This window comes from Ambystoma mexicanum, chromosome 5p (genome assembly GCF_040938575.1).
Source record: "Ambystoma mexicanum isolate Mex_15411 chromosome 5p, UKY_AmexF1_1, whole genome shotgun sequence".
Lineage (NCBI taxonomy): Eukaryota > Metazoa > Chordata > Amphibia > Caudata > Ambystomatidae > Ambystoma > Ambystoma mexicanum.
Window position 1 is genome coordinate 548,448,459 of NC_090930.1, and position 25,887 is coordinate 548,474,345.

Here is a 25,887-nt window from a genome sequence, read left to right on the forward strand (position 1 = left end):
CGTGAGGGGAATTCCTGCCCATCTCGACAAAACATGAACTGAGAACACTCAGAAAGCAGAATGCGAGTGTGGTAAAATGCAGCTGTGTCATGAACAAGATAGCAAACCTACATTCCTCTGGGAAGCAAAATGCAAGTGTGGCAAAATACAACAGTGGCAGGGGCAAGGTTACAAGCCTACATTAGGGACACTCTGGGAAGTGAAATGAAAGTGCAACAAAATACAACAGTGGTGAGATACACATTGGCAAACCCAAATTAGGAACACTCTGGGAAGCACAATTCAAGATTGGCAAAATACAGCTGTGGCGGGATTCAAAGTAGGAAACCCAAATTGGGAACACTCTGGGAAGCAAAATGCAAGTGTGGCAAAATACAATCGTGGTGGGAATCAAAGTAGCAAATGTAAACTGGGAACACTCAGGAGGAGGAATGTGAGTGTGGAAAAATACTGCAGTGATGAAACCAAGGAAGCAAGCCAATGCTTTAGCCAACGCTAAAAGACAAGATCAGCCCAAGCAATTTAAGGCAAACGGTACCAAGCAACCTAAGCAGCTACCTAAATGTTACATCACCAATAGGAATGTACACATGTGGGAGCTGCAAAATTTGCCCTCAGATGCTAAATGGAACCAAAGAACAAACATTACCAATGGAAAAAGAAAAAGTATCAAACAGTTCATAAACTGTAATAGTAAGTTCATGCTTTATGGCATTATGGGCCTAATCACGAGTTGGACGCTAATAGCCCTACCGCCAAACCCCCCCGGCGCTGTTAGCGTCGGATCACGGGTTTGGCAGAAGGGTTATTGCCCATTCCCCATTGGGCCCATTCGGGAATTTCTCATTCCCCATTGGGCCCAATGGGGAAATTCACGCTATTACCGCCGGCAGATTTCCCGCCAGCGGTAATCGTGCCGAAAATCAGCAATTTTGCTGCAGATTTCCCCCCAGCTCAGAGCTGGGGGGAAATCCGCCAAAGCCATGATCTGGCGGACCCTTAAATGCGGCGGTAATAGCGCTACCGCAACATTTAAGGGTTACCACCAGACCCGTGATGGGGCCCTATATGTACATAGGTAGTACGTTAAAACCTCTAAAGATAAGACTCCTTGAGCATATGCGATCAATAAAATATAATGACTTACAATATCCACTTTCAGCGCACTTTATTTTGGAACATGCAGAAAAAGATATGGACAAAATCAAATTCCTTGGATTGGAAAAAGTGGAATCTCCACCAAGAGGTGGCAACAGAGAACTCCTGTTAAGAAGAAAGGAGTCTGAATGGCTATGCATTATGGATGCCTGCATATCTGGCCTAAATTCGGAACATGAGATGGCGTATTGGCTTTAGATAAGGCCGATCAGGAACTATATCTGTCTAAATTGTCAGGAAGTTACTGACTCATGTATTTATTTTAAAATATTTAGGATAGTTCATCTGAAATCAAATGAAATGTTGTGATGTTTTGATTTTGCATATACCAAAGACTGTAACACATATGCTCATGATCATACTAAGGTAACTAATTAGGTATTTCGGACAGCTCATTGGAAATGTAATGCAATATTGTGATGTTTTGATTCTGTATATGCCAAGTTTGTGCAAAACATACAAACATCATGTATTACAATACGACTAGAAATGTAATATTGTGATGTATATACCATATTCATTTATTACAATAAGACTAGCCATACTGTAACCTACAGAATATATCATCTGACCAAGCAAAATCTGAAAAGCAGGACATGAGCAGCACCCATTGAGTTTGCGAGTCAATTCATGCACATGGTTTAAGCAGTGTAATTGATTATAAAAAAGACATACAAGTGAATCCTTAAAGTGGCACCAAAATATATATTTTGACATTTACAGCAATTGAGTCTGCAACCATGCAGAAAGGTAGCTAATTAAACAATTTAGTGTATTATGAAACAGCGCCACACAAAATGGCTGCAATGCACGATGGCGTCACTCGCCGCCGCCCATATAAGGATACACTAAATGCACTATTACTCAGCACGGGAAGGACGCTGAGGACAATTGTATCCAATCAAATCTGTAGTAAGGTAAGAAGAAGAATTTCTCTGCACTAGAGGCTCTCTTCCTTACTTCTTCTTTTCGTTTGTCCTCCCTTGTTAAGTATGGTTTAGACCTAGCCATATAAGGAACAGACATAATTTTAAATGTCAATGGGGCATCAATTTAGCAGACTTTATTGTGTGAACCTCCATTAGACTAAACCCTGATTTGGGGATCTGGCAAAACAAGATAGCCTCAAAACAGTAACATAGATTAAACTATAACGAGATACAAAAGAAGGGGCTAACTAAGTTTATCAAAACTCTATTATGACCTATTACCTTCGCTATTCCGCTTACCAAGTAAAAACAATACTAAATGTTTTAGTTGAAGAAAAAGCTTTAAGGTAACAGAAATTGACATACCAACTCATGGTTTCATATTCATTCATAGGAAATCACTTCACTACAAGAGGAAGGCAACCAATAGAAACAATAACAATAAACAGATTGAAGGAATTAACATTTGCAAATAAACTGAACAGGGTAAGTATATAACAATTGGTACTGTACATACCAGGGCACTCTAAAGTGTTCAAAAGCAACTAAATATAAAAAATCTTTTTCAAGAATAACGTAACAAATCATTAACAGTGTTAAATAACACTTTATTTTGACAGTTTGCCTCCTGAAGAACCATAGAGATGATTCCATAGAGACACACGTCGAGAGGAAACTTTGAAGATAAAACTTTGAGAGAGAGGACATTTTGTGGATAAAACTTTGAGAGGACACTTTGAGGACAAAATCCCATTGTAATTAATTGAGAGGAAACTTTGAGATGACCAATCATTGAAGATATAATTGACGGGTGGTATTAGAGAATCTAAAATACTGATGAGTGGGCATTTGGCATAGAGGAAACTCTAAGGACAAAATCCTGACATAACTAATCAATGAATAAAGGAAACTATGAGGACATAAACAGGACATAAACCCAATATTACCTATCAATGAAGATATAATTGACGGGTGGTATTAGAGAATCACAGACATTGAGAGAAAAAACACTGTAAGAAGCCAATTTACTGATGTGTGTGTGAAGGTTACCAGTCATTTGGTCGAAAACCAAATGATCGAATGCCATTTGGTCGAATGCCAAATGGTCGAAAAAATGGTCGATTTTTTTTTTTATTTTTTTTATTTTTTTATTTTTATGGGGGGGTCCCCCCCATCCTCCCTTTTTCTTTATTATTTTTTTTTTACCAACCGAAACGAAAAAAAAATATATAAATAAATAAATAAAAAAATTCGACCAAATGGTCATTCGATCTTTTATTTTCGACCAAATGACTGGACACTGTGTGTGAAATGTATTAAAGAATCAAATGCAGTCAAATGTATGTGTATGTACTTTGTGAAAAATTTTAGATAGCACACAGCTTGAATGGTTCAGATCTGGGAAAAGAGTTATTGTACATTATTGTTACAGTCACAAAATACTGAGCCTTAGCATGCTGACAGCTAAACAAAGACTAGATTCAAAGTACTCGCCCAGGAATAGATCCTAATTTGAATGGACCTATTTTTGGAAACTACATTAGGAATATTATGGGTATTGAAATGCAAGTGTGGCAAAATACAACAGTTGTGAGACCAAGATAGAAAACCTACATTAGGAACACTCTGTGAAGTGAAATGCAAGTATGGTAAAATACGACAGAGGAGAGATTCACAGTGTCAAACCTACATTAGGAACACTCTCGGAAGTGAAATGCAAGTGTGGCAAAATACAACAGAGGAGAGAATCACAGTATCAAAGCTACATTAGGAACAGTCTGGGAAGGGAAATGCAAGTGTGGCAAAATAAAACAGAGGAGAGAATCACAGTATCAAAGCTACATTAGGAACAGTCTGGGAAGGGAAATGCAAGTGTGGCAAAATAAAACAGAGGAGAGAATCACAGTATCAAAGCTACATTAGGAACAGTCTGGGAAGGGAAATGCAAGTATGGTAAAATACGACAGAGGAGAGAATCACAGTATCAAAGCTACATTAGGAACAGTCTGGGAAGGGAAATGCAAGTGTGGTAAAATACAACAATGATGGGAATCCAAAGTAGCAAACCCAAATTGGGAACACTCTTGGAAGCCAAATGCAAGTGTGGCAAGATGCAAGAGTAGTGAGATTTAAGTAACAAACCCAATTTTGGAACACTCTGGCAGAATATAACCGTGGTGGGAATCAAAGTAGCAAAGATAAAACTGGGAACACTCAGGAGGCAAAAAGTGAGTGTGGAAAAGTACTGCAGTGATTAGACCAAGGTAGCAAGCCCACATTAAGAACACTCTGGGAAGTGAAATGCAAGTGTGGAAAAAATCCAAAAGTGGCGAGATTTACAGTGGCAAAACTACATTTGAAACACTTTGGGAAGCAAAATGCAAGTGTGGCAAAATACAGCACTGGTGGGAACAAGAGAGAAAACCTACATTAGGAACACTCCAGGGAGTAAAAATGGAAGTGTGGCAAAATACAACAGAGGAGAGATTCACTGTGGCAACCCTATATTTGGAACACTCTGGGAAGTGAAATGTGAGTGTGTCAAAATACAACAGTGGCAAGACCAAGGTAGCAAACCTACAATTGAAACACTCTAGGAAGTCAAATGCACGTTTGGCAAAATACAGCAGTGGTGGGATTCAAGTGACAAACCCAATTTCGCCACACTCTGGGAAGCAAAATCCAAATGTGGCAAAATGTAACCATGGCAGGAATCAAAGTAGCAAACGTAAACTGGGAACACTGGGGAAGCAGACTGTGAGTGTCTAAAAATACTGCAGTGGTGAGAACAAGGTAGAAAACGTACATTAAAAACACTCTGGGAAGTGAAATGCAAGTGTGGAAAAATGCAAAAGTGGTGAGATTCACAGTGGCAAAACTACATTTGAAAGACTCTGGAAAGCAAAATGCAAGTGTGGAAAAATACAGCACTGGTTGGACCAAGAGAGAAATCCTACAATAGGAACACTCCAGGGAGTGAAATGCAAGTGTGGCAAAAAATAACAGAGGAGAGATTCACTGTGGCAACCCTATATTTGGAACACTCTGGGAAGTGAACTGTGTGTGTGTCAAAATAAAACAGTGGTAAGATAAAAGTAGCAAACCTACATTGGGAACACTCAGGGAACTGAAATACAAGTGTGACAAAATAGTACATTGGCGAGATCAGGGTAGCAAAGCTGCATTAGGAACACTCTGGTAAGTGAAATTCAAGTGTGGCAATATACAACAGTGTCGATATTCACAGTGGCAAACCTACATTAGGAATACTCTGGGAAGGGAAGTGCAAGTGTGGTAAAATACAGCAGTGGCAGGCTTCAAAGTAGCAAAAGCCAACTCGGGAACACTCTTGGAAGCAAAATGGAAGTGTGGCAAGATACAACAGTAGGGAGATTCAAGTAACATACCTAATTTTGAAACACTCTGGGAAGCAAAATCCAAGTGGCAGAATATAACCGTGGTGGGAATCAAAGTGGCAAACGTAAATTGGGAACACTCGGGAGGCAAAATGTGAGTGTGGAAAAATACTGCAGTCATGAGACCAAGGTATCAAGCCTACAAATATTCTAATGTAATTGTGGGAGAATGGACAATAGCGGTGTCTAAGGACAATGAGTTTTGAGAAACTACGCAATCGCTGCAGAAATATATTTATTATTTAAAGCACCATTACTGATACCATTCATAGTTTGCATGAAGTGTGTGGTGGGATCTACTTGTCGTTGATACTCATAAGTCTCACCATTTGATAACTTCATTGTCACCTCTCTGTGGTAATGCGATTGGTCCATGATTGCAATAGCCCCACCATTATCAACTGGCTTTATCACGATGGTAGTGTCTTGTTTGAGGTTATCTAATGCTCTCATTTCCACTGCATACAAATCCAGTCTTGTCATGCATATATTGAATATATTTATCAAATGTGTGGATTCAGAAACATTAAGTGCTGGGACGCTCCCTTTGTGTCTAGAAATTGGAAGAAGAGAGTTACCTTTGTTAAAATGCTGTTTCCTCTCCTTTTCTTTAAGATATGAAACTATTGAGCACATATTATTTTGTCTCTGGGGAAGACCAAGTGCATGGAGAAATATAGCACATCTGTTGGTCAAAACATGCAATGTCGGACAGCCTTTGTAACTATTGAATAAGATGTGGACATTATTTACATTAAAAAAGTGGAAGTTCAATACCTGAACAAAGCAACATTAATTATTGATCGAAAAATTGTATTACCTAAAGAATATTTCGCTTTTTATTTTGGCTTTTAAATTATGTACTGTATGGTTGACATGTGTCTTGCATGAGACGGATACAAATGTGGGTGTATGACTTTTATCTTTATTATTGTTCAGTACTTACACCTGTAGAGGAGGTCCCAGATATGACCCGCACCCCTGCCCCCCATTGCGAGTTGCCAGTAAGGTACTCGCCGTGGTACGTGACGTATGAGGAGCAAATAAAGCAACAGAGAGCTGCACTGGGACTCTGCCCCTTGTACGTAAGGAGATCAATAACGGTTGAAGCAGCATTAACACGACAACCCTGGGCAGCACGATACCCTATCAGACAGCCATACCAGCCACTCATACGGAATGAGGAATACCTGCACACGGTCCACAAGGGAGACCCCTATAGCCTTAATGGAAGGCCAATGAAAATCAACCAAGGGCCCGAGCAGCCCCGAGAACAAACAGACTTGGCTACTGAAAGCACGAATGCCAGTACTAGTAACCGCAAGGATAATGATAATAGATGCAGGGGAGAGACACTGTTAAAGCATAAGAGAATGGTGCCATAAGGCAAGATGGAAGCAACCGCCCTGTTGAATGTGTGTAAATAAGCTTGAAATGCAAGAGGCTAAGAAATTGATACTGCTTGCAATGCCTAGTAGGAGAGTAGAGCGGCAAGCGCCAACCATATATCTACCTCAATACTGCACAATGTACACCTGCAACTCCATTTTGTGAAAGCAGAAATGTACCCAGGCGGCCAAAGGCCTGACAGGCCGAGTTTAGAAACCCAGCAAAGACCAGAGAAGGAGCGGAATCGAAACTCAACAAAGAAAGGCTTATGCCGGGGAGATCGAGGTCAACCAGAGATGGGGAGGTGAGCATGAGCTCACGAGACTCCCACTACAGAGAATACCAGCCCGGCCGTGAAGGTCAAGATAAGAGAGGCCCATGCAGGTGGCCAAGCGCACACAGAATTAAATGCACAAAAGGTTGGAAACTGAAGCAGATTCACGGTGAACCAACACGTGACAAGACAGGTGCTAAGATGTACCACCGCCTGATGTCATCCAGAACCAGAGGGTGCCATAACATTTCCTAATAAGAGACTACAGATCCGAGGCCATACCCAGCCAACTAATTGACACACAGCCCTAAAACACTGATTGATGGAAGGGAGGAAGGGTGAATCTTGGGACACTAGGCACCTGGGTGTCTACTCTAAAGCTGTTAATTAAAATGGAGATTTATGTTTAGGGGTGTAACTTGCCCAATCACAAGGGACCATGTTATCTAGGGGCCTATAGACACTGTAACCAATGAGACGTCGTACTTGTAGTGACGTCAATCACGTGTGATGTAGAGGGAAGGGCGTAGACGCCCACCCGATAAGAGTTATCCAATCAACTTGCGTTATTTCCATATACAGATATAGCACCTATACTTAAGTTACCTTTCCCAACCAATTGCATTGCATGATGATTTTTTGTAGAATTAGACGTCAATGATGACGGATTTTGCCCATAAAAGAGGCTGTTGGACTATTGTTCGGGGAAGTCGGGGTGAGGCAGGTGATCGTGATGCTGCTGATTTCCATTCGCTGATGTATCTATCATTAAACAGACTTCCCTTTGCCAATTTATTGAGTCCTGATTATTGGATCTTGCCGGAGTATGGGAATCCTGCACTCTGTCCTCGCCTGGTGCAGCTATCTTGTAAAACTAGTTTTCGAGGGTGAGTGCTGACCAATGGGCCCGTCAGTAATTTCCTCTCCTTGTCAACACTTGGTAGCGTGAGGATGGTTTCGGCCATCGATTATAGATTATCGATTGATATAGTATAAGACACCGTTAGACCGACGGCACAAAGTAACTCTGGGCCTTCGGTTACATCACGGGTCCTTTCGCTATCCCGGCTGAGTAGGCTGAGAAGCTCCCCGTGGACAATGATAGTGTAATCATTCCCAAAAAATCTGCAGTGGGTCTGAAGGAACCCGCCTTTCCAAGCATAACCCTTCTCATTCCCACGGGCAGCGGATCGGACGAAATCCATAAAAGCAGTAAGAAGAAGGGGCAGTGATCCTGAAGTTCCAGAGAGGAAAAGAGGCGATCGGTGAGTGAAAACAACAAAACTCGTTACCTTGGCAAATGTCTTATAGGCCTTAGAGTAAGAAGGGAAAGGTAACGGAGGGTGGTGGAGAAGATTAATACAGTTAAAAGTAGGAAAGACTGTAGAGATATAAAGGGTAAAAACCCAGGCACCTGAAGTAATTGGGAGGAATACCGGGGGGGCATCCGAGAAAAAAACTGTAAGGAATACCGGTGGGGCACCCGAGAAAAAAACTGTAAGGAATACCAGGGGGGCACCCGAGAAAAAAACTGTAAGGAATACCGGGGGGCACCCGAGAGAAAACTGTAAAATTCGCCTTGTTCCTGCGCTTTAAAGAGTGGTCAGAAGGAACTTGAACCCAGAGCCCACAGAGGGGGGACTTTAGGCTACAATGACGTTTAAAGACGTCATAAAGGGGTTAGTTCAAATCCCATGACGGGGTAACAATTAGAAGGCAGGTATACGTATGACCAGCTGGTGTCCATCTAGTCTGTCAAGCGTCTGTCCTATATATTCTGTGTATGCTGGATGTGGAATTATTGTGTTATTAATTGATGGCAATGTATTTTTGCTTTACGCAATTCTGTAAATGAGAGGGAATCGCCACTGAATTGATGTGTTTTGAGTAAAACTGTTGGTATAAAATTTTGCGGAAAAATTGGATTGGAGCTTGCGTATTTGGTGCCTGCTCATAATAGCGTAAAGTTGAAAAACTGTATGAACATTGTTGATGACAACATCAAGGATGGAAGAAGTTACCCCACTTGCACACTTATACTAGCAGTTGCCAAAGCACGCAACAACATTGAAGAAATATAGCTAGGAGTGGGTTAAGGGCACCGCGAATAAAATGTTTATGCCGTGGCCCCAAAATGGGTCATTGTCAAAGGCTGTTTTACAGCACATGACCACCTTCCTACATGCCACATATAGTGGGAAGAAGCTCGAAAAACGCCTTGCTGTTCTCGAGCTTTGGAAAATGTTTGAACAAACAAAAGAAGAAGAACCCCCCGCAGACTGGATATTAAATGTATGTATGGAGGGGGGTGAGACGCCTACCGCGCCACCTGCCCCGCCGGAACCAGTTGTTGAGGGTAGTAAGTCGGAGGGTCATTATCCACTAAGAGAGCTTAAGGCAGCCACAGGTTATAGCAACCTTACATATGAGTCACCTGCGTGTAGCAGTGACGAGACGAAAGAGAAGGAACAGGAAATTGACTCGGCCTCCACAGTCCCATGGGGAAAAGAGAGGCGAGGTGAGGAAAGGAAGGACCAGGCACAAACGAGTGCACCTCTAGATAGGGAGAGAGAGGGAAAGAAGCGGAAAGGAACCGATGAGTTAACATGTACAAAGGACGAATGGATGGGAGGGCATATACTGTTGAAGTTAGATGGAAAAGGAAGTGATGGTGCAAGGCAGAGTGAACGGTCTGATGAGGCACAAAGAAAGGAAAGGGAAAAAGAAGTGGACATAAGAAACAAAAGGGCAAGAAAGAAGGATAGGTTGCGGCAAGAACAACTATATCGCGAAGAGCAAGGTATACCGCCCGCAATATGCAGCCTATGAAAAGTACAGGCAGAACATGCTTAGGTTAGAGGAGCAGAAGAGAGTGCACGAAAGAAAGGTAAAAAAGCGAGAAGACGAGGAAAGTAGAAGGGCAAAAGAACGTAGAAATGAACGGATGAGGGAAGTAGATAGGCTAAAGAGGAAGCGAAGAAGCGAAGAGAAATGGATGAGGAAGCAGAGCGTAAACGTAGGCAAAGGGCGCGAGATTTAGAATATTTGCAACGGGAAGTTAAATAACCCAATCCTGTTGTAGACTGGGAAGACATACAAGAATTCTTTCCTGCAAATGATGCGGTACCAAGTACAAGCGCGACAATTATTGATGATGACTTCGACACCCGAATCATTGGGGAAGCGATTGATAAAATATATGATGAGATGGGACTGGAACGAATCTCCCAAGAAGGAAGGGAAGATGAGCGTTCAGAGAGCACTCAGTTATATGACACTGAGGATGTCACCCGAAGTAGTGAGAGTAGGGGACATTCCCTATATAGACTAGAAGATGGCCAGAACGAAGATGATGCAAAAAGTTGTGCAAACTGGCAGTATTCAGAGTCAGACTCCGATGGAGAAGCGGAGGAAGTGATGTATGACGAAGGGAGGTGGTGCGAAATGCAGCTCCCAGGGAGTCGAAAGGTACGGTGGTCAGACGCGGGTGAGTCCATAAGTAGGACACCGAAGTCCGCTGGACAGTCCAGCTGAGATGAAGACACATGCCCTGGTCAGAGGGGGGTGTCGGCACCTGACTATACTGATAGATTAAGGGCATTGCCAGGTAGACGGCAAGGCGGGAACGCCACCCCAGCGAGAGACCGAGGGGGTGTAGAGAAGGGAAAGGAAGATTGTGCATTCTAATTTCCACTGTTAGAAAAGGGGGGAGCAAGACCGCAATATATTCCATGGCCACACATGGACCGAGAGAATCTCAAAAATAAGCTTCCAATATTGACATCGGGAGCCGGGAAGTGGATACATGAGCTAGAAAAAATGACGGGGGGGTCACCCTAGCCATAGGAGACATCAAGGGTCTCCTAATTGCTATACTCGGAGAAAGAGCAGACGATGTGTGGAAAAGGGCAGGCTACCCTAGGGTAACCATAACTAAAACCTCTCATGACGGAGCGCCATTTAATAACTGTAGAGCAGCAGTATGGAAAGCGCTGCGTACGCTATATCCAGACACGTCTGATATGGGAGCTATGATGACTCAAAAAATGAAGGAGTCAGAGGATCCGTTGCTTTATATCCAGAATTTTCAAGACGCGTGGGTGCTCGAAACGCATGAGTGTTGGACGAAATCGATCCCTGTATATATACAGGGATATATGGTAGAATATGATATTCTACCATATATTGTGCCAAGGGTTACCAGAACCGGTGCAAAAACAGCTAAAAAAATTGGTAGAAATAGAAGCTAAACCGTGGGCTGAGATCCAGTTGACAATTGCACATTACTGTAGGCTGTTGCAAGAAAAGAATCGAAAGAAAGAGGCAACGCGTAAGGGAGAAGAGGCGAAGCTAGTGCAAAGGAAGCTCTCAAAATATGCTCTCGAGGAAGTCATGCTAACAAGTCCAGCCGAATCGAGTGCACAGCGTGCAGCTAACCCGCCCCAGAGTAATCAGGGTAATGCAGGATATTACCCGAGAGGAAGGGGATTTGGAAGAAGAGGATGGCAGAGCAATCAGGGAGGTTTTAGAAGTAACCAAGGAGGTTTTCAAAAATGTTCAAGGTGGTATCCAGAGTGCACCAATGGGCAGTTCAGCTATGCCAGATGGACAGATGGCCCGACCACCACCAGTGTGTTGGCTATGTGGAGTGACAGGACATGTGGCGTGCATGTGCAGAAGCCAAGGCATGTGGCAGAACAATCAAGGGATGGGGACAGGCATGGTGAGTCAACCTGCTACCCCACAACAGGGCAATGCACAAAACTATACCGTGCAGCAGCAGGCAGCTGGCTTGCAGCAAGGTACACAGCAAGCCGTCCAACCACTGAACATGGGGAATATACTGCAGGGACAACCCCAGCAGACACTGCCACAAGTGGTTCAGGGCACTAATTCAGGTGGAGGAAACCCACAGGTATACAATGGACCAAACCTATATATGAAATAGGACGGCTCACAGGGAACTCTGATGTGTTCTATCCTATCAGTGACACCAGACCCTAACAGGGAACCAAGGGTAAATGTCACCATAGGGGGGAAAGAATATTCCTTCTTAGTTGACACGGGTGCAACGCTCTCGTGCATACGAGAAGGCAAGTTCTCCTTGTCCGGCGAGGCAATAGATACCTAGAGTTTTACTGGAGCTCATAGCAGAGTTCCCTTTACTGATGCACTCCCAGTTTCCGTGGGAGAGTGCGACATGAATGGACCTTTATTGTATTCTCGTCAGTCCCCAGTAAATATCATGGGCCGGGACTCGATGACAAGGTTAAATATGGCCATCTCATTCACTGAGGATGGCATAATGTGCTCCACCCCAGGAATGCATTATTCAAACATGTGCGAAATGATCAGAGCATACTCTGGACGTGCAGCTATGAGAGCTGTACCACTGGAGCCAGAAGTATTCGCATATGGCGTACGAGTGTTTATGGCGGGGTTGCCAGGCCTCACAGACAAAACTATGAGAACCCAGGATGAGTTTCTATTCAGGCCAAGAATACCTATGCACGAAGAGGAGGGACAAGTATTTCCCTTAATGATACACTCTGCCGCAGTGAGAGGAAAAGTGGTATTGGTTGAGGGATGTGAAGATGAGGGCAGACCTTGATGTGCGATTATCGCCATCAAAGAAGGTTATCGAGTGACTGACGTCACAGATACATGACCTAGAAGAGACGCGGGTGGAAGTGAGTCTCATATTTTGGGTCAAAATGATTAGGCGGGAGGTACCGCAGAGGATGATGTTAGCATTGGTATGTCCAGAATACTTTGATAACGACATGGCCCTGGTGCCGGCCAAGGTATGGTCTACAGGGCCCTATGACGTAGGTCTCCTGAAAGGGGCCGGCGAAGTAAAAATTAAACTGAAACCAGGGGCAATTCCGCCATGGGCACGACAGTATTCCATGTCCAGAGAAGCGGATGAAGGGATTGCAAAGACAATCTCTGCCATGATGGAGCAGGGCATCCTTGTGACGTCAGAATCACCTTGCAACACAGTGATTTATCCAGTCAAGAAATCAAAGGAAGGGTCTTGGCGTTTAATCCAGGATTTACGAGCATTGAACGACATAGTCGAAGCCAAGTTCCCTCTAGTCCCGAATCCATCCACAATTTTGTGCAACATACCCACTGAGGCAAAATACTTCACGGTGATCGATTTGAAAAATGCATTTTTCTCGATCCCACTACACTGTGACTCACAAGACCTGACGTCATTTACCTTCAGGCAAATGCGTCAGAAAAGTACAAGGTTGCCACAGGGGTATTGCGAGTCTCCATCTATTTTCAACAGAGTCCTGCAAACGGACCTAAGCAATATTGCGGTGGACAGTGTTGTTTTGCAGTATGTTGATGACATTCTAATCTGCAGCACCACTGAAGAGCAATGCCGACATGACTCAGTCCAGCAATTGACTATATTGGCTGAGAAAGGATACAAAGTAGACAAGGACAAGCTACATTACTGCCAACAGGAGGTGTTGTACATAGGGCAACGAATCTCACATGAGGGGAAAAAGGCAACCCCAGAAAGGGCCGAGGCTATCATGCACACGGCCATGCCGCGCACAATAAAGCGAATGCAAAGCTTCTTAGGCTTGTGCAATTATGTCAGAGCATGGGTCTTTGACTACAACTCATATACCAAGCCCTTGTTACAGGCCATTAAAAAGGTTCAGGCAACAGGAGAAGAAATTGAATGGAATGAAGAAATGAAGAAGGGGGCAATGTGTAAAACCCCAGTTCTCTGGATTCCTAATTATGCAGAGGAATTCTATCTGTTCTCTCATACCGATGGCAGTTTTATGACAGCAGTGCTCGTGCAGCGAACCTCATTGGGATATGAACCCCTAGCATATTACAGCGGGAGTCTGGACCCGGTCATGAAGGGCCACTTCCCGTGCGAACAAAATTTAGCTGCCGCCACATTCGCCATTGAGAAGGCGTCATTCATTGTGATGGGGTGCTCCATGACATTATATGTTGAGCACTCACTATTCGCCATACTAGAGAAGCCAAAGGGCACGCTGACTTCGCAAAGAGCATCAGCCTACGAGATGATTATCTCTAATCCATCGATCAAAATAGTGCGATGCAAAACGGTGAACCCTGCTATGTTTATAGCCGAGCCAGTCACAGAGGGAGAACCTGTGCATGACTGTGTAAACTATTAAGAATACTATGATGAGATCCCCAGGGTCATGGAAAATGCCCTGCCAAGTGGAGAGATCGTCTTTATTGACGGGTCATCAAGAATTGACCAAGATGACGGGCAAAGGTATACAGGCGTGGCCGTAATCAAACACATGGTAATTGGAGAGTTCCGAGTACTTGTCAGTGCGCGAATACCATCTCACTATTCGGCACAGGCTGCAGAACTAGTGGCATTGATACTTGCCATCGAGAACCATGCAGACCAGGAAGTAACAGTGTACAGCGACTCCGCCTATGTGACGTCAACAGTGCATGCAGGATCAGTGCCAGTGCACGCCAGTGCAACACGCAGCCTTGTTGGACAGGCTGATAAAAGCACTACAGCTCCCAGTGGGCATAGCGGTCGTAAAATGCGCCGCTCATACCAAAGGGACAGATTTTGTGTCACGTGGAAATCATGAAGCGGACACGGAAGCCAAACGTATGGCATCCAAAACTGAAACAATCATGGACGTGGAGGTGGCACGCACCCATGATCGAATGATGGTAGCACGAGCCACTCCAGAAGCCTATAGCAATGTGGGGCAATCTCAATTAATGGAGCTCCAGGGGGAGGCACCTCAGGAGGAGAAAAATGTATGGAAGCGTTGAGAGTGTTCTTTAAACCCATCTGACGGATTATGGAGGCAAGAGAGCACTGGTAAACCAGTAATGCCTGTCGCCCTTCTAAAAGTAGCGCAAGAACAGCTTCACTATTCATATGTCAAAAGAAAATCTTGCTACACCGCTCGCGGAAGACTGGTTTATACCGAATTTAGCCGAGCATGTTGCATTCTTTATGGTAAACTGCATTATCTGCCAGCAATTCACTTCTGGGCACACATTAAAAGTAGTGAGAGGAGTCATCCCCAGACCAAATGGACCTTTCCAGCACCTACATTTTGATTTTGTCGATATGATTCAGGTGTGTAATGGGTACAAGTATCTACCTGTGGTGGTGTGTCCCTTCTCCAGATGGGTAGAAGCAGGCCCCTGTACACACCCTGACACTGCCTGTGCTGCTAAATTCCTGGTGAGGGAGGTTTTCCCTAGATGGGGGGTGTGCGAGGTAATGAGATCTGATAATGGGGCACATTTATTTAAATGCAGTATTTGAGCAGATTAGCTTGTTGCTTGGTATAAAGCACAAATTCTCGTCGGCGTATCACCCAGAGGGAAACGGAATATGTGAACGGATCAACGGCTTGCTTAAGGAAAGGATAGCCAAGTTGAAGCTCACATTAAGAAAGGGATGGATGCACTGCCTACCACTGGCATTGTATGCTCCTTGGAACCAGCAAGGCTCCGACCATCATCTAACACCGCACGAAATAGTCACAGGGAGAAGGATAAGGACCCCTCTTACCCCCCGAGACAGAGCTAGATGTGATGCCCAGTCAACTAGGGAGGTTCTGGGAGAGGAGATGAAGGCCTATCTGGATTGTCTCACATCCAGTTCCACTGTCATTTCAGGCAAGCTGCAGTGACGGCAGAAAAGAGACGACACAGCACAAACCACAACAGACAGTGCTGATGCCGGCGCAGTTCAGAGCCCATGTGCGCCTTTTGTCTTCCCTGGAGATCGCGTCCTCGTGAAGAATTTCACAAGAAAAATATGGTACGGGCCGAGGTGTAATGGCCCGTTCATCGTAGAGGACTACACCCCATCAGCTGTCAAGCTCAAAGGCAGAAGATCCTGGATCTTCACGAATTATATAAAACTCTTTATAGGAGAAAGCACTCCTACTACATCTACTGCCGAGGAATCCACAGACAAACAGACAACAGGGAAGGACTGCAGCACATGCAGACGAGATCTATGGCAAGGAAAAAGGATGCATGAGCAGACAAGTTACAAGAATGAGGAGGAAAAAAAATATAAAAGTGAGACTTTCAAAACAAGACAGTTCTTCAAACCAAGTGAAAGGCGACAAAAGGACAATTAAATGAACATTCAATGTAGCCAACAAAAGAACTTTTGTGAAAATCTTGTCCACACTGAACCTTTTCTATAGGCATAAAAAAGACAATAAGAAGCAAGCAAACACACTGTGCAGCCAAAGGTGCAGGGTAAAAGAAGAAAATTGCATACTCATATCAACAGAAGCGCTAATCTCATGAACACTGAAAGCCACACAAAGCATTTAATACCTAAGACTCTGATAAGAAGTAAAAGTAAGATCAAGACTTTGTTCATGGACATATGGTTCATCCCAGCAGAAGTCTCAAGTGGGATGTGCTCACATATTTTCAGCTGGTAGTACTGTCCTACGCTTCACTTATAGGCAGAGAAGCCAGTGTTACTGAATTCATTCAAGACCCTGCAAACAAGAAAATAATCCGACAAATACTGACTGTCATAACAGAAACGTTCATTACACTACCCCAGCACAGCGGAAAAGACACAGATGCTTCCACCACATGTAATCATTGACGAGATCACATATACTTTGTTCTTACGCATCATCGAAGAATGTCCAGGACTTATCAGGAGAACTACAGATACATTGACATTCATTAGAGATCCAACAAACAATTACTTTCTCAACCAAGTGTGGTACAAGCTGAACCACGTGGTTGCAACTCACGCAGCAGGGAAGTGCAAAACTTGTTCGCATCAAAAGAAGGGACTGTGATTAGGACCCAGCAAACGAGACAAATGTCCCTATCACCTGAGGATACACGGCTGGCACACAACTTTTTATTTCGATTAGTCACAGACTATCCGGAAATGGTGGGGATACCTGCAGATGTTGACGTCATCACCTTTCTTAGGAATCCGGCCAACACCCCACACATGGGCGCACTCCTCCAAGGCATCATGCTCCAGGTGGAGCTGTCCAATTTCCAGCGAGAATTCCTGAGGAGATTTCAGTGAGACTAGCCGACGAGGGACAGATCGAAGAAAAAAACAAATGATCACACTGCAAGAAAAGGCCTGTGACTTTAGAGCCAAAGAACCAGAACGAATGTCATTAACACCTGAAGACAGTCGTTATGCTTTTCGTGTTTTCTTTCATCTCATTGAAAACTAGTGGCCAGACCCCGCAACATTGATGTGCCTGCCTTTCTTAGTGTTCCAGAAAAGAATGCCCAATTGAACAGGCTCCTAAGAGCTATTGCATCACAACTCAGAAGCAACTATGGACATCCACATCTAAGAGGAGCCTAGAAGGGGGCGTTCCAAAATACCCTTTTTCATCATCCCCAGCTGGGGACAAGGCATGAAAACAAAAGACACAGTTCTTCATGATTCCAACATAGGACAGATCGAAAAGAGCAGAAACAAGGATAACTACATCCGTTCTTATTTTTCTTGTTTTGTGTTTTCTATTTGTTCATCATTATCGCGCAGGAGAATAAATGTGTTCAATATTTTATGTTGCGTGATTTGTAGCGAATCCATCTTTTCATGTTGTCACTGAAAACATTGTCCTGCATATCCTCACGGCCATGACGAGTTGAGAGAGTGTCATGGGAATGCGTTTCCCACAACAAATGCAGGATGAATGTGATGTGCTGAAAACTGTAGTCTAACCTTTTTCCATAGTCTAGCAAAGGAACTGTACTCCATACTCAGAGACTATCATCATCACTCACAAGAGGGGGGACATTGAACAGCACATGTCACTTTAGTATTTGCTGAACTTTGATTTGCTGAACTTTGAACAACGAGATCAGAATGAAGAAAGAAAGAAATAGTGGACTATGGACTTGATTGAAATGGGTGCCCAAAACAGTAACTTAGTCTCGCCACCAGCGGAAGGGCGCCCCCGGTTTCCCAGAAGGAGATGCGGTAAACTGCCTTTTAAGGCCGTCATATGTATATGCAATGTGACTATTGTAGTATTTTTATCGTTAACTATTAGAACTGCATTTTTTATCGGTGCACGAAGCGTCCCAATGTCTGTGCATCCACCAGGTAATGAACATCTGGGGCCCACAAAAGCACCCAGACCTTATGTTGTCATCCCTGTTCCAAGAAAAACTGCTGATAAAGCAAACGATTTACAGTTGAATGTAATTAGCAGTAACACACATACACTTGAAGTAATGAATGGTGAGAAAGGCTGGAGACAGGGTCAGCATGGAATGAATGATAGCATAGCACTGTCCACGGCACGCACCCATACACTGAGTGCACACGAACAAGGGCAAGTGTCAATGGCTACGAAACCGCAGGCCAAACCAACTGAAAGAGAGAAATCACCTGTGGAACAAGCAGCTCCAGAAAGCAGGGAGCAACATGAAAAACCAAATCGAACTGAAATAGCAAAATCACTCAATAGAACAGAGGAAGCAACGAAAGAACTCACTGAGGAAACACATGCGGTAGTTGAGTATGTGTTTCCACTCATACTTAGAGCAAAGAAGCTACAGGAGGAGCTGAGCAAGACAACCACCACAACTGTGATAGCGAGCACGCCAGCTCCAACGCCAGTCGTAACTACCGAGCCTACGACACAGCCACATGTTGGAAGGATGATAAATCACATGCGCTGGGAGGAGGTCTACAAAAGAAGGCAGCAGGGAAGGAAAAGAAGCACAAAACCTCCCCCTATTACTGCAGGGCAGGAAATGAAACCTGCCCCTCCAAGGATAACGCCCGAGAGTCTGCCTGAACGAAGAGCAGTACAGACGCATTCAGAGACATAGTGATAGCCAACCACAGAAAAATGCTAAGGATCAAGAGAAGTCCATATGAAACCGATGACAAGTTAAACGATTACTTGGACAGCACGGCCCATCTTGGAAACAACATATGGTACCAGCACATGAAGGAAGTTGGACGAAGCCAATCAGAAGGAGAATGTTTCGTCAGTGCACTCCTGCCATACAGCATGGGCAAGTCCAAAATCTTTGTGGCTGTAGAAATAGATGTCCCCATAGCACACTGCCTGTCACATGTGGCAATGTGTGACACCAGAGGACAATTCATGGGGAGAGACGCCTCGTTGATATGGGCCAACAAAAAGGACTACCCTGATGTAGACGGATATGTCCAGGACATCAAAACAAGAAACAGGGCGCACACCAAGAATCATGTGATTAGATATGAAAACCCTGACGTCAAGGGATCAGGAATAAGGTGGGAAATAAACTCAAGACTGAACGTCCAAGGGAAAACGGCAGAAGAAGCTCAAATATGGAAGAACCGAGGACAAATGCAGATCTGGGGATCAGTAGTCTCCCCAGACGGATGGGAAGAAGGAGTAGTAATCTGCCGAGCTTGGATGGTCCTTGGAGCCTGCAAAGAAGCAATAGAGAACTCACAGAGACTATGCAGACCATTGTGGCCAAAATTGGTAAAGCTGTTGACATGGGTCGAAGACAGAGGAGGACCCTAGCAGATAGTACCACTGGAAAACCCGAAACTGTGCTTTAGAAGTAATGGCACAAGAAAAATGGGGGATAATCAAACCTTCCTGGTGAATATATGAAGCCCCAGGGAAGTCGCAAGGGACTGCAGTCCTGATGGACCACTATTGGGCATGTGGATCCAAGGCATACATAAGGCTACTGAGGAACTGGGGAGGCATATGCACACTGGTGAACGTACACGTTCCAGCACTAGTGATTCCAAAAAATTAACTGAATTTGGACAGTTTCCCGAAAGCAGACGCTCACCTGAGGAAAAGGAGGTCTGTGGAACTAATGTCAAGGATAAAGAGAGAGAATTACTTCTCCACCAAATCAGAAGACGCATTTTATGCCATTCCCTATGAACACAGGCTGTTCAGCCTAACTTCATCGGTATTTACAACAATTCTCTTGCCGTATATCCAAGTTGGTGCAAACACCAAGTGGTTGCAGATAACGAGATGGGAGTTACTGCAGACCATCAGCACCACAATAAAAGGATTCAATGCGATCAAAGAAGAGCTGAGAGCAGTCAGACTGATGACCCTCCAGAACAGATATGTGCTTGACATAATCACCGCAATGGATGGAGGTGTTTGCGAAACAATTGGAGAATCTTGTTGCACATTTACACCAACACACGACGAGGAAAATGGAACCTTCACAGAGGCCATAGACATGTTAACAACCCTGAAAAACCAGATAACCGATGAGACAGATGAAGTAGACGACGACAGCTGGTTTGGGAACCTATTCTCATGGGTCCCGTAATGGATGGCAGATATATTTAAGTTCCTGGGCGCTTTGCTAGCAATGGTGCTGCTAGGAGTCTGTGTTATCAAGATAACCATCACACAGTGCCAGAAAACAGCAAAGAAAGCCATTGGGATGAAAATTATGGTTGATGTCGAGCCAGGCTGGAAGCCCAGAGACCTGACAGATGAGGAGATAAAAGACTTTGTGAAGGCCAGTGAATTTGCACCAGAAGGAACAAAATTCACTTATCTCAAGAAACGAAGAAGGTACGAAGGCAAATGGATTTACTGCAGTCCAAATGGACAATGCCAGTTGATAACCTGGAACAAAGATGAGCATGTGAGAACAGCAGGAAGCTTGAAAGGGGTGATAAAGATATGCACACCAAAATTGCATACTTTCACGCCTTCTTGTGTAAACCCAGGAGACGATGAGCAAGGAGCTGAGGAATCAAAGAACCTGAATATAAAGGAGGGGGTAGGAGTGGTTGATGAACCGACCAGAGGGGGGAGTGTAGAGGAGATATGACCCGCACCCCTGACCCCCATTGCGAGTTGCCAGTAAGGTACTCGCCGTGGTACGTGACGTATGAGGAGCAAATAAACCAACAGAGAGCCGCACTGGGACTCTGCCCCTTGTACGTAAGGAGATCAATACAGGTTGAAGCAGCCATAACACAACAACCCTGGGCAGCATGATACCCTATCAGACAGCCATAACAGCCACTGATACGGAATGAGGAATACCTGCACACGGTCCACGAGGAGACCCCTAAAGCCTTAAAGGAAGGCCAATGAAAATAAACCAAGGGCCCGAGCAGCCCCGAAAACAAACAGACTTAGCTAGTGAAAGCACAAATGCCAGTACTAGTAACTGCAAGGATAATGATAATGGATGCAGGGGAGAGACACTGTTAAAACATAAGAGAATGGTGCCATAAGGCAAGATGGAAGCAACCACCCTGTTGAAAGTGTGTAAATAAGCTTGAAATGCAAGAGGCTAAGAAATCGATGCTGCTTGCAATGCCTAGTAGGAGAGTAGAGTGGCAAGCGCCAACCATATATCTACCTCAATACTGCACAATGTAAACGTGCGACTCCATTTTGTGAAAGCAGAAATGTACCCAGGCGGCCAAAGGCCTGACAGGCCGAGTTTACCACAAAGACCAGAGAAGGAGCGGAATAGAAACTCAACAAAGAAAGGCTTATGCCGGGGAGATCGGGGTCAACCAGAGAAGGGGAGGTGAGCATTATCTCACAAGACTCCAACTACAGAGAATACCAGCCCGGCCGTGAAGGTCAAGATAAGAGAGGCCCATGCAGGTGGCCAAGCGCACACAGAATTAAATGCACAAAAGGTTGGAAACTGAAGCAGATTCACGTTGAACCAACACGTGACCAGACAGGCGCGAAGATGTACCACGGCCTGATGTCATCCAGAACCAGAGGGTGCCATAACTTTTCTTGATAAGAGACTACAGATCCGAGGCCATACCCAGCCAACTAATTGACACACAGCCCTAAAACACTGATTGAATGAAGGGAGGAAGGGTGAATCTTGGTACACTAGGCACCTGGGTGTCTACTCTAAAGCTGCTAATTAAAATGGAGATTTATGTTTAGGGGTGTAACTTGCCCAATCACAAGGGACCATGTAATCTAGGGTCCTATAGACACTGTAACCAATGAGACGTCGTACTTGTAGTGACGTCAATCACGTGTCGTGTAGAGGGAAGGGTGTAGACGCCCACCCGATAAGAGTTATCCAATCCACTTGCGTTATTTCCATATACAGATATAGCACTTATACTTAAGTTTCCTTTCCCAACCAATTGCATTGCATGATGATTTTTTGTAGAATTAGACGTCAATGATGACAGATTTTGCCCATAAAAGAGGCTGTTGGACTAATGTTCGGGGAAGTCGGGGTGAGGCAGGTGATCGTGATGCTGCTGATTTCCATTCGCTGATGTATCTATCATTAAACAGACTTCCCTTTGCCAATTTATTGAGTGCTGATTATTGGATCTTGCCGGAGTATGTGAATCCTGCACTCTGTCCTCGCCTGGTGCGCCTTGTATAACTAGTTTTCGAAGGTGAGTGCTGACCAATGGGCCCGTCAGTTATTTCCTCTCCTCGTCAACACACCTCCTTTTCATTAATAACTGTTTTGAATTTGATCTAAATTTCTTGTGTTTTGGTGTAGACTAAAAATATTAGTATTACCAAATATGATTTCTATATCACATTATTAAATAAAATTGTGTTTTGTTTTCATAAACATTGCATACCTTTCTTTGTATTCTGTATTACCTTTTTCAAATTAATGGTACTTTGGTGTGTTTATAATTTGTTCTCTGTACTATTGGAAGGTTGGTCTAGGAACCCCATTGTACTCAATTGTTTAACGCCCAATGGTTCCTACAATAGGGCATCCTTGTGTTCTGTGCAATCTCACGTTGAGAAAAATAGACACACTGCAACAACTGCAGCATTGTACTTTCACAGAGATTAAACAACCTAATAAGGCTTAGCTGTTGTAGTATGATGCCAGGAGCACCTTCTCACCGGGACAGACTCCCTCTTTGAGGACAAAGACTCCCGTTCCTGCGAGGAACTCCCTGAGCCATTCAACTTAATAGCATATACGGGACTATCAGAAATAAAGAACTCTATGAAAATCAGAGATATGTCTGAAGACAAGCCACAATGGGCACGATTCTTAGAATTATTTGCATGGTTCGAAGTGACTTTGCACTGTTGAAAAGTGACTTTGCACTGCTGACACCAGCCCTGATTCGAGGAACTGTGAAAAGTTTATTTTTGCAGTGCAAAGTCAGTTTGTCCTGCAGAATTGACTTTGTACTGACATTACACTGCAAAAATACACTTTGCACTGTTCCATGAATCAGGGTTTGTGTCGGAGCGCAAAGTCACTTTTCAATGGTGCAATAGTGCAAAATCACAGCAGGGAATATGTGCCTTTTTACTGAACTGCCCACCTTGATTGATCCTCAGGTGGGCACATCCTCTCAGACCACCTCAACTGTGCGTTCTGCCCCGCGAACACAGTCTGGACTGGCAGGGTTAACAGATCTTCACAGCCTACCCCATCTGGCCCCAGGCAGGCTGACATACCCTACACAGTGCCGTCATCTTCTGGCCGGCCACTCCACACTCCCGGTTGGGCCGGAATGCCGGTCTGCTCAGCCTGCTCTGTCTGGCAGTGGAACAGGCCAGCATGCCCTTGGACAATTGCTCTTCCCTTTTGTCACACTGCGGTGTGGGCTCTGGGGTCAGATCTTCAATGGCATACTCTCTCTGGACCCAGGATGGGTCACCCTGCCGGGAAGCCTGCTTCTTCTGCCAGGGACTCCCTACTCACATGGCCAACGTGGGACCCACCCCGCCTGGCCGAGGAGTGGGGCTGACATGCTCCACAGGCTATGTGGCTCACAGCAGCTCCTGACTCATGGCCAGGATACTACTACTCTCTGGACAGCATTGGACAGGCATTCTGTGCTCCTGCTCCCGCCGGTCTGCCGGACCCATGCGGCTAGGTTCCTAATATCTTATAGCTCCAGGGGTTTTCTCGAGGTTACAACTGTAGAGGAGCAGTTGGATGCATTATCCCTACCTCCCACCCCCTCACCGCCATCATATTACAACAGTAGGAGAAGAGCTATGTATGGGACCCCATGTGTTGTTCCTATAACACATTGAGTGTATGAGAGACGATATGCACTCAAACAGCCATACCAAATGTATCCTCAAACTGAAAGTGTTGAAGGATGTTGTGTGGAAGGATGTCAGCATGCACCATTGGACATCATAGAGTGTTGAGTGAAACTTGATGAGGGCAGAGTGATGTCATAAAGCAAATATACAGAGCCATAATGAAACAATATGATAATACTTAAGAGAGACAATATAATTAAATTGATATGAGAAACATGTACGAACGGATAAAGTAATCATGAATGCAAAAGAAGGCAAAGCAACTTTCTGACCAATAAGTGTAAATACGCAGTAACGCAAGGTAGAAAAGACATATAGAAGATTGCTATAGAGGTATATATAACATGGCTAGAATGGCCATAATTGGAAAATGAACACCGGTTTGTGTCAAGATTCCATTCAGCTACCTCAGAAACAAATCAGGGTTGAAGAGTCAGGAGATACTTGATGAACAGCTTTGTGTGCAAAACAGGAGTCTATGTTGGCTTGGAATCAAGGATGCCATTTTTAAGGAATAGCTGCAAAGCACAAAGGGAGGCAGACGGATAAGCCATGGACGAGATACATTTCTCATAGATTAAAGAAGAAAAAAACATCTGCAGGAGCCAAGCATTGGACAATTAAATGTGTATACAGTCTACAGGATGGAGTGAGCAAGTATCTAGAGGCCAGGAAGAGCAATGGCACTCAGTATAATTAACTGAAATAGCAGTAAATAAGAAGTCAAAATGGACAAAATCATGGTCTCTTCACATATGACTCAGAAGTCTAAAACAGAGGCTATTCATTGAGCATCTGATGAAGATAGTGATGTGCTTACACTCCCTTGAATGTCCCAGACCAGAACTGAGAGCAGGCCACAAGGCAAATTACAGATGGGAAACGTTGGCTCATGGCCGGAATTATGAGAGATGATGAACTGATTGGTACAGTGGGGAGTAATGTAAATGATTTCAATCCGGCACTTCACCTAAGTCAATGCCTAGCGTGTAATGCACAACTGAAATCCTTATTTATTTTGTGTCTAAAAGTTCTTTTATTCTGAACGATGTACCACTTCTATCACACCCCTCTCTTGGAACCCCCCCACCCCCCCAGTCACACTGAACCAGGAATCAGGCTGGTTTGCAAAGTTAAAATATTTGTTTATATATTCACAATATAATCACACTATTTTTTATGGGGATACAATAATCAATGGGGTGATATCACACTAGCAATCTCTTTAATCACAAGGAGTAATAATGAGCAAAAACAATGCAGCACAGCAATAATACTTTTGTGGGTGTATGTTCAAATCAAATAGCAATGTGGTTACTCTTTGCCCCAGCACCCCTCTCATCCCCCCAATATGCAATGTAGAGAGACAGGAGGAGAGAGAACAGGTTTCAGGAATGCAGAATTCAAGCAAATATATCAATCCCAATTTCCCCCCAGCAACACAAGAGAGAAACAGAACTGATTGGCAAACTGTCAAAATGGTTTTAAAGTTGTCCTTGAATGGAATGGGTAAAACACTAAATATGGGCTAAATCACTGAAATTGTTTAAATTCTAATGGGAGCCCCTTTAGCTGGTTGCAGACAAACACTACCAATGATTTGATAGCAAGAAGCGATGCGAAAACTGAAAATCGATGTCAGGTGCAATCAAAAGCTGTTTTACACATGT